At 40.4% G+C, this 15,352-nt stretch overlaps 1 protein-coding gene across 9 annotated transcripts in view; it reads right to left on the minus strand.

Moving 5' to 3' along the window:
• MAPK10 (mitogen-activated protein kinase 10) overlaps nt 1-15,352 on the minus strand; it is a 315,557-nt gene that overhangs the window by 271,471 nt on the left and 28,734 nt on the right. Inside the window, exon 1 of one of the 9 annotated variants that reach the window (XM_049815266.1) lies at nt 2,091-2,154. The exons of the other annotated variants lie outside the window; for them this stretch is intronic. The gene's annotated coding sequence lies outside the window, so the exon portion shown is untranslated. Of the gene's footprint in view, nt 1-2,090; nt 2,155-15,352 lie in introns of those variants that run through there. 9 annotated transcript variants of the gene reach the window in all.

Consider the following 15,352-nt stretch of genomic DNA (forward strand, 5'->3'; position numbering starts at 1 on the left):
AGACGAGTTTGTATATCTCACATTTTGGCAAAACCTGACCAAAGGAAATTTGGAATGTTAACTTCAGGCCTGAACTTTGGCATAGGCAAAATAAGCAACTACTTACAACAGCATGGTTCTGGGCACAGCACACACCTGTTGAATCCTCTGCCTAATGCATTTGTGCCCAATGCCCTAGAGAGACAGATTTTGTGCCTTAGAGAGACAGATTTCCCATTGCTACTCAATAAAAGTTAGCATTATATGGAGTCAGGGCTACTACGGAAGCAATTTCTGTAGCCCGTTCTCTCTATGCTCCCCTCCCTCAGCACTCCATCAGCTGCAGCAACAGCAAACCTGGCTTTCCAGAGATCTTGTCCCATCAGCCAGGTCCCATACCTCATAATCCTGTTGACAAAACTTACGCTGATAACACACCTTCAGCTACCTTTGAATATTTTGAGTGACTCAACTTCGAGACATTTGTTAGATATCCTTCCAAATATATCAGAGGAACATGCCTTTCATCTTCTCATACCAAGTCCTACAGAGGCAAGGCAGGCTGTTGCAGGGTGAAGTGGTTCCCCCCTGAAGCTAGTACCTATAGTTTTCCAATAAAGTTTGAATGCTATTTTGGTACTATCTTTCCTGAAGCTCAGACCCTGCACTCACTAAACCAAAACATTTTAACAGTTTAAGGCAACTACCTTGCAGAATATAAAAGGAAGTGTTTTGAATGAAATCGTTTCAACCTGTGATCATACACTGTGAAATTTTCTGGCGTTCTCCAAACTGACCAAACATACCTACAACAGCAGAATCCTTATGAGACATGATAATGTAATTATTACCAGAGTACTTTAAGTATTAAAAACAATGAGACCATAAAATATATTTGATAAGGTTTCTAAAAGACTGGGTGTATCATCAGAATACCTGAAGTTAAGTAGAAACACATGCAGCAAACAACTTGGCAATGCTGGCACAAGTTATGTCTACCTTCTATTTACAAAAAGACCAATATCTATTACAGCCATTTCTGTTTCTATAGTCCAAATTCACACTACTACTACTACAAGAAATTCCACTCTCCTCTGTTTCCTAATAAGAAACTATTCAAGGTATCTGCTGTATGCTATTAATGCCAATAATGTAATACCCACCAAAAAAAAAGTCCTCCCCATTTCAAAGATGTTTTTCTTTGTCTGCATTGTTCTGATTCAGCAAAATAATTTAGTATGTGTCTAACTTCATTTCCATGGCACTTCTTACACGCTTAGGAACTTGCTAGTGTGCACTTATCAAGGACAACAGTACACTAAAAGCAGAGCAACAGTACTCTCCTGGCCTGAGATTACTCACTTTGTATGGAGATTTAAATTTATGATTAATTAGTTAAAATGTGATGGCAGAAAGCACGTTATAGGAGAGGAGATTCACTGGATAATCTGAAAAAAATAACTGAATTTGACACGACTGTGGTGTGATTTCAGAATGAGATCATACCATTTTGCACATGCAACTATAGAGCAATTTCACTGTAAACAATTAATCTGTGTGGTAAAATTACAGGCCCAGCATGCCCTCACTAGCAGAGTCCAGCGTGTATTCTTTGTGTGGCACCTTGTCAGTCTTTATGTGGAAAGCTATGGTTTACTTGCAGTAATGATGCCTCCACTGCGACCTTGTTTATTTTATTAATTGCTTTTCATTTTGGGAGTGATTTCTTAACATCCAGTGAAAACTTTTCTTCCTCCTTTAGCTTCAGGCCATACTTCTTGCCCTAGAATCAACACAAGCATTTGCAAAAGCAAATGGGGAACAAACATCCTAGGCTGGTCTTGTTTCATTATTCTTCTGTTCATTTTCTGTACAACAGATAGCATTACTTTGTTGGTACAACACAGAAAGCCTCATTTGGAAGGGCCATAGATGACCACAGTTCTGGCTGTCTTCAAAATATCATCAGCTGCTCCAAGAGGAATAAAAGCGTATGAATAATATTCATATCTAACAGCACACTGCATATCTGAATGTTATCCAGGTTAAATCAACCTATCTACATGAAAATACTTAAGCAGTCAACTGATAAAAAGTTTTTATTACAATACCTGTAGTCTTCCACGTTCCTGCTGTTGACAATAGCAAAATGCCTTTTCTCAGTACCAAACATAAAACCACCATCCATGGAATTCTGAAATTTTACACAAGTCACTTTTAAGTGGTATTTTAAGTTTTTACTCACTACAGCAAACCAATTCTGAATCAAAGCCACTGACAATAAAAGTAGATGCGAATGTGTTTGACTAATATATAGTATCTTTGTGTTGCCAGGATGGCATAGCGTGAGCAGAGCATAGCCTTAATCTGGATAAAGAAAGATAAAGCCATTGCAAATATAGGGAAAAAATCTAAATAAAAGGACAGCTTATAGATAAATGGGCATATTAAAATCTATAGTAATATTAATTCCAATTCGTCTTAGTAAGCACCAGTAGTGAAATAAACCAAAATTAATACAGACCCTAAGACATTTTACATTTCATCTTCCTATGTGACAAAAGGCACTATCCTGAAAAATATTATTTCCAAAACTTTAGCTAAGGTACAAACAAGCTGTGTCCAGAATTGAGAACAGAAAGTTAGAAATTATTTCTCACCATAGGAACATATTAATAAGCAGAAGTCACATGAGGTAGATGTCATGTACAATATGGGTGCTGTATCATGTTAAGGAAAACACAAATGGGACTTCAAAAAGCAATTACACCTTCAATCACTTCTTATGTGCAAAATATAGTCTATGACAAAGACTTTCTACAAACAGATACATTTTGAAAAGATGACATATTGGTGGAAATAAAGTGCAGTATGATAAACAGCTTGAAACATAATTGACCCAACCAGTACCTCTTTTAACAGAACTCAACATGTTCAGAGATTAAATGATCCAACAATCCAGGTGAGGCTGCTTTTACCTGCATGTGCAATGTAAAAATTCTAGTTATCTGGGATTAACCAGATTATTGTTAGCAATAATTGTTGTACGTGCATTTCTCAACAAGGGTAGTCTACCCACAGTAAATGAGGCTGGTAGTATCAAACATAAATCACAATATCCACATGGATATTTGGAACAGTCAGATAAAATAATTCAAAATAAAATCCAATAAGCCATTCCCTACTAGAGGAAACACACAGAGAAAACGGCACAAGATAGCTATCTGCTCGCCTAGCTGGCTGACATTGATGCCATCCTGTGCCCAACTGCTCAACACTTCCAAGGCTGAGAGGTTTCACAACACCTTACGTTCCAGGCAATGATACCATTTGTGCTGTTGCCACAGCATTTCTGATGGTATGAAAACGGGTAACTGCTTGCAATTCACAGGGGGCAGCTAATTTCAGTAATTCTCTTCAGCACACCATTCAAACATCCTATATCAGGCTCTGACTACGTGAACTGTTTGCAAGAGCAGAAATCTAAGGCTAGTAGAAAACTCACAAATCCAGTAACTTTCCATAAGAGCCTGGGCATAATCAGGTCCTCAGAAAATCAGCTGCAAAGTATTTTTTCATTAGGAACTCAAAAGAGAGAAGTACCCCAAATCATTGGAATCGTTCAGAATCTTGCGTTAATTTCTGCATCTCTCTTAAAGGTAGTTTTATATTTCTCTCATTAATTGCTGTGAGGCTTTCTAAACACCTGCATGCAACTAGTGTCTTTTACAAAAGACAGGAAAAAGAAAAATTATTTTACCTAAAAAACCAAAAAAATATATATAAAAGTGCTTTAATCATTGTGTATAAAGGTAGAAAATAAAGATCCTCCTCCTTCTTCCCCGTTTATCCCCACCCAAAAACCAAACTACCCAGTGACCTCAAGCTGATAGAAAACAAAACTGGACTATAAAAAAAAACAAAACAAAGAGATCCAGGGCTAATTCTTATCTAATTTCCCCAAAGAATAACTCCATAAAGTCTTAGCTTTCATCGCAGTAATTAAAACCAGATATACAAAGGTGTAAAAGAAACCAGAATTCTTCTTCCCTTCACTATCACAATTGTGCAGTGAAGCAGCCAATATTATCAAGAAAGTTTTACAGATAACAGGAACAGAGAAGTATCTAACATCAATACAAAAGACTACAGCATAACATTTTGTACCCATTTATTGCTAAGTACTTCATAAAACTGCCATCTTACTCATCTCCTATATTTTACAAACTGAAAATATGGGAAAACAATCTAAAGTATGAAATACTTCCGGCAAGTAAACAAACACCATCTCAGTTCCTTGTACAAAAAAAAAAAAAAAGAAAAAAAAAAAAAAATCACACTTTATCACTCTCCAATTCAAAGCCTTCTACACATGCCCAAATCCCATCAAATAGTTAAAAAAGGATCTCACATGCAACAGCAAAAACAGAGCCCTGCTCATACTAATGTTATTTACATTTCCTAAATCAAGAGCACTTCTTTCTAAAGCTCGCATTATACTGCAATATCCACTACATACACCAGCTATATGTATACTACATAAATTTATCTAGTCATACTCATTGAACATATGTTGTACTATGAGCATGGAACTCTACATAAAACTAGCCTTTTAATGTAGCAGCCAAAGCAACATTTCTTGCTTCTCCTCCTGTCCCTCACAGTGAACAGTAACTTTGCCCAACTTTACTGCAAAATGCCCTGTGTTCTCATTTCTCACAGAATGTTTCACAAATTACTTCTATTTACTCATTGATCTACCAGCAGACTGTAATTTTACTTTGTTATAAAGAGTGAAGCCTAGGAACTCTGTATGCAATCTAGCCATGTCCCTAGTATTACTGTTTTTAAACTGATGTTAAACATAATCTTAATTTTAGGAGTAAAAGCTGCTTGGGTTTGGGTGCCTTTTGGGGTCGGGGGGAAGTAATTACAGTTAATGTTTCATATTCTGATTCTAAACAGCAGCTGTTCAGATGAAAGCTCTGGGATTTCAATTTGAAATTAACTCTGAACATTTTCCATTGCTGACAGTGCAACCATTGCTGTCCATTTTAATGGTATTGGGAAGTCTTCCCATGTCAATAACCACTTATCCTCAACATGATATGGATGACTTTCTTCAGCTTAGACCCTGAACTATCTAAACTGCTGATTAAACTTGTGGTTCTGATCCAAGACAAGGGAATGAGCAGTCTGTGAATAGATTTCAGTTCAGCAGGCCATTTTACATGCTGAAATTATTTCAAGTAGAAGTGGAAGGTTGGTTCTGCTTCACATACCAGATGTTTTTCATGCACAATGACATCACACATTGAAACAGCACCAAAGTCCTCTCCACCCAGAAAATGTGAGCATTCCTTCGGGCCATGTGGAGATCCTCAGTATCTTGTATTGCATCAATGTTGTACTGCTCAGCAAACAAGCTAAAAAATCCTTTGGCTGATCAAAATGTTTTCCTACACTTGCTAATATGGGTTTCTGAGATGATAATCTATCATCACACTACAACAGAACACAAAGCCCAGCATGCTCTGAACTCTAACTCTGAGGAGTCCAATCCTTTGATACATTACCCTTTGCAAAACATTATTAGTATGGGCAGTGTCTATTTTGTTGTCAGAACAGTGCAATTAAGACAAAAATAGGTATGCACGCTGCTGAAATGCTGAAATGTTGCTGCTGATTGAAAAGACTAGTAGAGAGAGGTCAAGTATCCAAATGTCTTAAATATTACATTGTCACCTATGCTCCTGGTTTAAATCCATTTGCAAACTCAAAATGAATTAGTCTATTAACAGGCTAGTTACATTTGCACCCTTCCTATACTTAGTAAAATGCAGAACCTTCAAACCACCGATTCCATTCAATTCATGCACTTCATATGAAGGAAGTGGGGCTCTCTTTCACCAGTTTTGGATAAAAGCTTCGCTAATGTCCTGCTGGCAATTTTAAAAATGCTGAACAAGCATTTACCAATTAATTTCTCAGATCATTGTCAACTAAGCTCTGCTTTACAGAACTACACAGGAAATATTTTGAGCTTACAGACCACCAGAATAATCACTGACGAGAAGGAAAGTTTTCATACTTGTGCTGGTTTTGGCTGCGATAATTTTCTTCATAGTAACTAGTATGGGGCTATGGTTTGGATTTGTGCTGAAAACAGTGTTGATAACACAGGGGTGTTTTCGTTACTGCTGAGCAGTGCTCACACAGAGCCAAGGCCTTTTCTGCTTCTCACACCACCCCAGCAGCGAGTAGGCTGGGGGTGCACAAGAAGTTGGGAGGGGACACAGCTGGGACAGCTGACCCCAACTGACCAAAGGGATATTCCAGACCATATGATAGCATACTCAGCATATAAAGCTGAGGGAAGAAGGAAGGGGGGACGTTCGGAGCAATGGCATTTTGTCTTCCCAAGTAACCATCACGCATGATGGAGCCCTGCTTTCCTGGAGATGGATGAACACCTACCTGCCCATGGGAAGTGGTGAATGAATTCCTTGTTCTGCTTTGCTCACGTGTGCAGCTTTTACTTTACTTATTAAACTGTCTTTATCTCAGCCCACAAGTTTTCTCACTTTTACCCTTCTGATTCTCTACCTCATCCCATTGTGAGGGAGGTAAATGAGCAGCTGCATGGTGCTCATTGAAAAAAACAATTGTTGCTGCAGAAACCACTTGAAGATTAAAACAGCATGTACAACACAAAAAGGCGTTGCCTATTCTAACACCTGCTAAGACTTTTTTAGAAATGTGCTCCAGGTTCTTTAATGACCAGAACTGGAGATAACCTCTACCTTACTCACCAGAGAATGTCAAGATATATCAGTTATAAACTAAATAACTCCATTTATTTCATCAGGAAAAGTATTAGAACTCATTTATCGAACTACTACAATTTGGCTAAATACCCAACAGAAATGTAACAGTTTGAATCGCATGCTGAGGAATGATTGCTGGAGGTGACTTATCGATATGACATCCCCCTGCCTCTTAAGGGAATGTAAACCTCCAGAGTGGAATGCAGTGGTTATGCAAAAAATCTGGTCCATAATAATTCCCTAAGCAACATAACCTGCAACCTTTAGATGCTGACAACACCAGGGGAGCTTGGTATGCTGACTCCAAGAGAAACAACACTGAGGGTGGAGCAGACTGGAGACACCGTGGCCAGGCTCTGCAATATCACCACAGGAACTGGAACTACTAGAACAAGAATGGAAGGTCCCTGCATTGAATCCACTGAGGCAAGGAGGTGAAGCAATGGGGTTCTGTCTTACTTCTGATTTATATCATAAGTGCCCAGTTCTGGAGTACTGACACGCTAAATCATGTTCTCTGGGTGAACTCTGCTCATTATCATCTCATTATAATACCAAAACACACTTCCATCCCAAAAGTTACCCGCCTCCAAGGTGTGACCACCCTCAACTGAGCACATGCACTGAATTTTTTCTGGCATATACCTTTCAAAGCAAAGAAAGAGAATTTTATACCAGTGAAAGTAAAAGTATGTATGACTAGAGTCACTCAAGATCCACCTAATAGGAAAAATAGGATAAAAAGGCACAAAGAGAGGGGGAATATTAGGGGAAACACCATCATAGACATGTTGGGAGGACATCGCTGACTTGTGGGTTCAGTCAATGGGCTGAACCTACCTTCCGCCCTATAGGGACGCCTATTGGCTAAGATTCAAACCCTTGGTTATACCAAGTGCTTCCCCGGGAAACTCAGAAATCTCTATAGAGTTTTTCCATAATTTAGTGTGATTGTAGTTGACTGTATTATTATTTGCACATGCTTTGCAGACAGTGTATTTATCACCGGCAATCCAAAAGAACCTGTACTGTTGCTTTAATAAACTGTGCTGCTCATTAATCTAGTTGTGATAGTTCATTAATGCACTCAAACTCCCTAAGTCTGGTAATTCTCGTGCATTGAATGCAGCTAAGCTGAGAGTGCAGCACGCTATTAAATGCATCTGTCATCGTGATAGTTCAGCATATTGAACGTGACTGGACCTAATACTGTTGAATTGGACATCACTCAGAAATTAAACCTAGCTGCTCCCAGCCCCTCTGACATCTGAGGATAAGCTGGAACGCAAGGGGGTTTATTTTCTGCCAAACTTCTTTACCCTTTAACACAACACATGGAAATTGCATTTTGTACCTCAAAGTAAAGGTCCTGCTTGGGGAGTTACATGGAAGGCCTCAGTGCTTTTGACAGAGATGTGCAAGAAGTAAACTGCTGTTCCCTCTATTTAATGACCAAAAATAGTACCTCTGTGGAGACTTTGTAATAGGACACAGTCTGGAAGTCATCATCTCACTTACACCATTAACAATGGTAGTAATAGGGACAATAAATAGCAGTCTCTGTTAAAAACTAAGAGAACTTCCACTATCTGTCACACTAGTGGTCGGTTTATCAACTGCCTTTAGTAAGAGTCATCACCAGCCATGTCACACAAAGGGCACAAAATCTTGCAAAAATTTTACAGAAGACACTGGAATGAAGGTCTTGCCTTCTCCATGGCAAGAAAAGACCTTATTTATGTCCAGAAGCTAAATCCACAATACTTCAGATGTTTTAGTCTTGTTTATCTTTTAGAGTAACTTACGGCTATTTTTACTACTATATTTTTTGGTCTTGAGACATTGAATTCAGAAACAAATATAGCACACACAATAACAGTTTTTCTATTACTGACATATTTGGTTTCATTGACTCCTGTCTCTGGAGGCAAGAAATAAACACACACATGGCAGCAGGTGTTAATTAATAAAACACAGGTGTATGTCTAGCTACTTCATCTTCTGCTCATTACTAAACTTTGCAGAGACAAACAATACTTAGATGCACTGTACTAAGCATAGTATCAGCATAAGGCCAAGAGGTCAGGTCTCACTCAGAGGCACTTCACAACGTTTGAACCTTACACCAGTGACAAGAATATGAATCAGGTCTTCGCAACAAACACACACTTTCAGAGAGACAGGCAAAACACATTTCTGTCACCCATGCTGTCAGTTACTGCCTCGAAGAAGCATGTCTCTTGACAAATACCAAAAAGGGGGTGAAAAAGTGCAAAGGAAAAAAGGGACATAAACCACGATTTTAGACTGCCCAGTTTTAGTGTGTTTAGCTCTACAAAAGCCAAAGATAGAATCACTGCTGCAGACTGTTCTCATAAAGCTATGTTTCTCCAACAGCAAGTCATGACTGCCTTGGGAGTTACAAAGGTAGTCAGCAGCAGCTCACTTCTATCCTAATCAACAGTGGTTTAATTCTTGCAAGGTAGAAGGAGAAAACCCCCAAATTACCAGCTGTAATACTCACACAAACCAACTGCTAACTCTCTTCAATTGCTGGCAACAGCTGCCGTTCTTCTAGAGCTTGAGAGCAACTGTAAACAACTGCAATGAGGAATTAGTGCACGGAAGACACTGAAGCTGACTGAAGATGCCACAGGAAGACAGAGGAGACGAAGGGGATCATCCTTCTGAAATACTTGAAGAAAATGGCCTTGTGGAGAACCACACAATTCAGACAGGGGATGGTATCTTTCTTTCCTAAACTTGCTTGCTGCCTTCACAATTCAGTGCATTTCTTCCTTCAAGTATCTTTTTTTCCTATGCACCTCATTTTCTCTCCTTTCTCATATTTTGCTTCTTTACTACACTTTTTACAACTTCCTTCTCTGCTTCTTCTACCCATACTGCCTCCTCCTTTTCTATTCTGTCCACTATTGTTTTTCAATGGCCAACACTTCACTTTTTTTTTTTCTTCTTTCTACTGCCCAGAACATCCTCTTCTCATTTCTTCACTCAGTATGTCTCTTCCTGAGCACACTTCCACACTTTCTTTTTCCCCTCAAGGGCACTTCTTGACTTTTCCCTTATCTTTTGTTACTTCACTCGTTTTCCTGTCTACAGTCTCCAGACTGAAAGAGATTCCAGAAACGAAGCCAAGCCCAATGCCCAATGTAAACTGGCATAATCTTCAAGCATCAATTAAAACAGGATGGCAGGTTATTGGCTTTATTGGTCAAAGAAAGTGAAATGGACACATAAACAAAAGCAATATAGTCAAGAACAGTACTTCCAGCATATCAGTGCTGCATCTCTAGTTGTAGTAGTTTGGAGATCACCAAGCCTTACTGCTAGACACCAACACTTTCTAATGTTCTGCCTGCACGCTCATTTGCCCCAAGAGTCCCCATTTCAGCTGGGGTTAGTTGAACAAGATTTTTGAAGCGGGGACACGATTCACACCAGACTAAGGGAAATAAAAGATTCTCTATTTTATAACAGGGTAGACAGAATGGCATTTTTTCATGTACTTCATGTAACCCTTGGATACCTATGCCACCTGTAAACAGGCAACAAGCACAAAGTCTTTTTGGCAATTGAAGACCTGTTTTGAAGTAGTCTGGGAGCAAAGAAACAGTAGGAAGCGAGTGACTGACTTCCAGTGATGTGCCCCATGGCTAAGTTACCCTGGAGATAGGGAACTGGAGTTTTAAATTACTTGACAACTCTACCTGAAACTGTTAATACTGCTAACCATGTCAGTGAGCTCCACACATGAGTTGAGACACAGCCTCAGCAGGCAAATAAAACAAAAAGCATGCAAAAAAAAGTTACTTTTCATACAGTGGTAAAACCAACAAATGGTCAAGTCACCACAAACTCAATTTGTGCATCTAAACCCGAAACAGCTCCACATAATTATTTTCAGGAACCCCAAGACCAGGCTATTTGTATTTGTTTAATTATAACACTGATTAAGCTATCATCAGTGTCCCTGATTCTCCAAGCTTAATAATGAAAAACAGCCTTTTAAAATTTAATCCAATGGAGCACCCAGCTGCCAGAAAACATGGACAGGCTCTCAATATAGAAGGAAAAAGTGCTCCCTGGGAAACAGTAGCCTTACACAGTTGTTCATTAGATTTCTGAGGAAATGTGTAAGGGCACAACCCCCTGAACTCAGAATATCCATATTAACAGACTTTCTTTCTGCCAGGATAAACTTCATTAAACTCCCTCCATACACAGCAGATTAAGTGCAATTGATCACATAGAGAGTCAGATGGAAAATTAGCTGGTTTAGAGATGCAGCAAACAGTTAAAAGCAGCTGAGGTTTTTCATTCCACTTTCTTAATAAAGAGCTACAGTGACTAAATTTAGTATTACTTCTTGGCTGAAAAAAAAAAAAAAAAAAAGGCAGCTGTAAATTCAATTAAGACCTGCTAACATTCTGCTAGTTTCAGAAGTTATCATATGTCAGACAGTCTGGTAACAGTCCCATTTTGGTCAGGAACACACAGGATTTTAAAACCCACAACAGTTTTCTTCCTTCCAAGTCCTTCTATAGCAACCGATCCATTCCTCACTGGACTTCCATAAGGAAGACCAAGTCCAGCTGACCCTGAAGGGAAGCAAAAGATTTCTGAATGCCTTGGTGTCCATCTTCTCCACCTTTGCCTATCTAACAGTTGCCTAAGACAGATCTAAGAGACAAGGAAAAGAACAGTCCAGACTTCAGCTTCCTGCCAGACTCCCAATGCTTCAGGAATAAGTGTGGTCTGCCTCTGCCGTTCCCTCTTCCGTCCCCAAGTTTCTAGTTTAGGATGAAGGGAGGACAGGCTAAAGGGAGGTATAAGGTGAACTGGATCACATGAAAAGCTATAAAGGAGGTGAAAGGGAACAGAATGCTGATGGAATGAGACCATGCTAAGTTATGCATTAGAAGCCAAAAAAAGAGATACTGAGAGGGTTAAAGGTTGGAAAGACATTAGGAAGGCACTTCTGAAGGAAATACTTCAGATAATACCAAAGAGCAAAGACTTTCCTCTTTCAATGCAGAGACAGTCAGAATATGTCCCTGTAGCTTATACCTGAAGAACAAAATGGAAAGAAACAGTATCAATTTATTCTCTGGCTTTCTGATCTCTTCTTTGGAAATCTTTGGTTCGAAACTTAAAATAGTTCATGCTAGTGATGAGGTAGAGTGAAAAGCACAGTATTTCCTGTTGTTAGAAACTGCCTCTTTCTTTTCAGAGATTTTGCCTCATTATGGCAAAAGCAGTTAATATACGCTAAAAGGAAAATGTCCTGGAGAACAGTAATCCCTTAATACTGTAGAGCTGAAAGATGCTGTTGACTCTGTGTGGAAACAGAACCCAAGTTTCTTACTTAACCTCCTAAAAGCAATTCCTATTGACAAGAATTTTAAAAAGAAACCAACCAAAAAAACCCCAAAAAACCCACACCTAACAAAAACACAACAAAAACATGAATACCAAAATGCATAAAAGTGTTAATTAAGTAACACACACATAATATAAAGAACATAGTCAGACAGAACTGTGGAGGGGTTTATCTCGGATTTTTGTAACTTGTATAACCAAAAAACCAAATCTTCCCACTTATCTTTGATATCTTTCTGCAACACTACTAAACAGTCTTTATTGAGGACCCTTACAAAATACCAACCCTACTGGGAACTTTGCTATCCCATACAAGACATAGAGACCAAGTCTCATGTCTGCTTACAGTCAGGCCAAAACCAGCAGAGTTGAGGTCTCTAACTGTCTCTTACAGACTGCCTACATCCAGAAGACAAGATGACTGGTGGTTCAGTTCTCGATGTGAAGAAAAAACAACTGCGGACTGCTTTGAGAGGATTGAGTGAAAAAGACAACTATCCTCAGAATCAGAAGAAATGCAAGGGACCTGAGTGAGAAAGAAATACGTAAAACAACTGGATTCCTCAGGATGACAGGACAAACAATACAAGCAAAGCAGAAGGCATCAAAAGGAAGGGGACATTATTCTCATACACTACCTGGTTATGAAACACATTGAGTCATATAATCCTCCTTCAGTAGCTTCCATCTGAAAATTGCTCATGATCCTTCCTACACTGTCCAGTATCCCACTGAAAGAGAACTTTTCCAGAATAGTTTATCATGCAAGTCTAATGTTTTATGTCCTTTGGTATTTTCTCTTTCCCATTAATACACACCACTAAAAACAAAGTTATCATTAAAATAATGCATACACACCCCAAATCCCAATACTTCTTTTTCATGTTTCACAGCACACCAGTATAACCTGTTGAACTATTAATGTGTCCCCACTCTACTAAGAGAAACTAGTAAATGAGCATCTCAATACACAGACTGGAAGCTTGTGGTGGGTTGACCACAGCTGGATGCCAAGTGCCCACTAAAGCCACTCTATCACTCCCTGTCCTCAGCTGGATAGGGGAGAGAAAATATAATGAAAGGCAACTGGGTCAAGATAAGGACAGGGAGAGATCACTCAACCAATTACCATCAGAGGCAAAACAGACTCAACTTGGGGAAAAGTAACTTAATTTATTACCAATCAAATCAGAGTAGGATAATGAGAAATAAAACCTAAATCTTAAAAATACCTTCTCCCCCACCCCTCCCTTCTTCCACAACTCAACTTCACTCCCGAATTCTCTACCTCCTCCCCTCCAGCAGCGCAGGGGTATGGGAAATGGGGGTTGGGGTCAGCTCCCCACACCTTGTCTCTGCCGCTCCTTCCTCCTCAGGGGGAGGACTCCTCACTCCTCCCCTGCTCCACCATGGGGTCCCTCCCATGGGAGACAGTCCTCCACAAACTTCTCCAACATGGGTCCTTCCCACGGGCTGCAGTTCTTCACAAACTGCTCCAGCATGGGTTCCTTCCATGGCGTTCAGTCCTTCAGGAACAGACTGCTCCAGCGTAGGTCTCCCATGGGGTCACAATTCCTGCCAGAAGCCTGCTCCAGCGTGGGCTTCCCACAGGGTCACAGCCTCCTTTGGGCATCCACCTGCTCCAGCGTGGGGTCCTCCATGAGCTGCAGGTGGATATCTGCTCCACCGTGGATGTCCCTGGGCTGCAGGGGGACAGCCTGCCTCACCGTGGTCTTCCCCACGGGCTGCAGGGGAATCTCTGCTCTGGTGCCTGGAGCATCTCCTCCCTCTCCTTCTTCACTGACCCTGGCATCTGCAGGGTTCTCTCACTCACACATTCTCATTCCTCATTCTTCTGACTGCTACTGGTGTCACGCAGGTTTCCCCCCCGCTTCTTATATATGTTACCCCAGAGGTGCTACCACCATTGCTGTCTGGCTCGTCCTTGGCCTGTGGTGGGTCTGTCTTGGAGCCAGTTGACATTGGCTCTGTCAGACACAGGGGAAGCTTCTAGCAGCTTCTCACAGAAGCCATGCCTGTAGCACCCTGTTGTGGTTTCAGCCCAGACACTCAGTCACTCTTCCCACCCCCCTCCAGTGGGATGGGGAGGAGAATCAGAAAGGAGAAAAGAAAAAAAAAAAAAACCAAACAAAAACCTGGAACCTCGAGGGCTGAGATAAGGACAAGTTACTGGGACAACATAAGAAGAGAATTTACAACAACAACAACGGTACTAAGAAAAGAATGTACAAAGTGAGTGTTGCACAGTGCTTTCCCCCCCGAAAGCCGAGAAGGCACCCCACCAGCCCGTTCCCCATTTATATACTGAGCATGATGTCACATGGTATGGAATAGCTCCTTGGCTAGTTCAGGTCAGCTGTCCCAGCTGTGTCCCCCTCCCAGGTTCCTGTGAAAATTAACTCTATCACAGCTGAGCCCAGGACACTCCCCTACTACCAAAGCCTTGCCACACAAACCCATTACAAAGCTCTTTTCACCAGCTAATAAGTAACTGCCCTGACATTCATAAGAATATTTGTGGAAGAGGACATATCCAGAAAGAGGAAAACACTCATCATGTGCCTGAAGTCACTGTAGATTTGGGACAAAGAACCTACAAACTCCATCTCCCTCTGCCAACCTCTAAGATTTACTCTTCCTCTCAAATTATAAGGTTTCCTCTCCATTTAACTGCAGTGAAAATCCACCCAAGTATGTTCTGAGGAAGCCACTTCTGAGCACACTGAAAAAGGACCTGGGGCACAAACTGAACTACTAACTGGCATTGTCTTACACTTAATTTTCCAAAGAGTTTATAAATCTACCCATATATTTCCTGGAACAGCCACATGCAGTAACGCAGCAATGATAAATGCATAAATAACACTCTCAAGCAAGCTCTGTCTCTGCCCTGTGAGCCTGCAGACCTATCATAAAATGACTCCCTGCTTGTACAGTACTGGTCTCATTCCTCTGAAGTTCTGTTGACTTGGAAGGAGGGGACTGAGGTAAACTGAAGTATCAGCTATGCTTCTGCTTGAGGTCCCCATTCTCCTCTGCTTGAGGTCCCTAGTCGTGTAGGATGTAAAGAAATTCAGCAGAATTGTTCTGGTGACTGTGAAAAAGCAATTGAGACACTGTGCACA

The sequence above is a fragment of the Accipiter gentilis genome, chromosome 12 (genome assembly GCF_929443795.1).
Source record: "Accipiter gentilis chromosome 12, bAccGen1.1, whole genome shotgun sequence".
Taxonomy (NCBI): Eukaryota; Metazoa; Chordata; class Aves; order Accipitriformes; family Accipitridae; genus Astur; species Astur gentilis.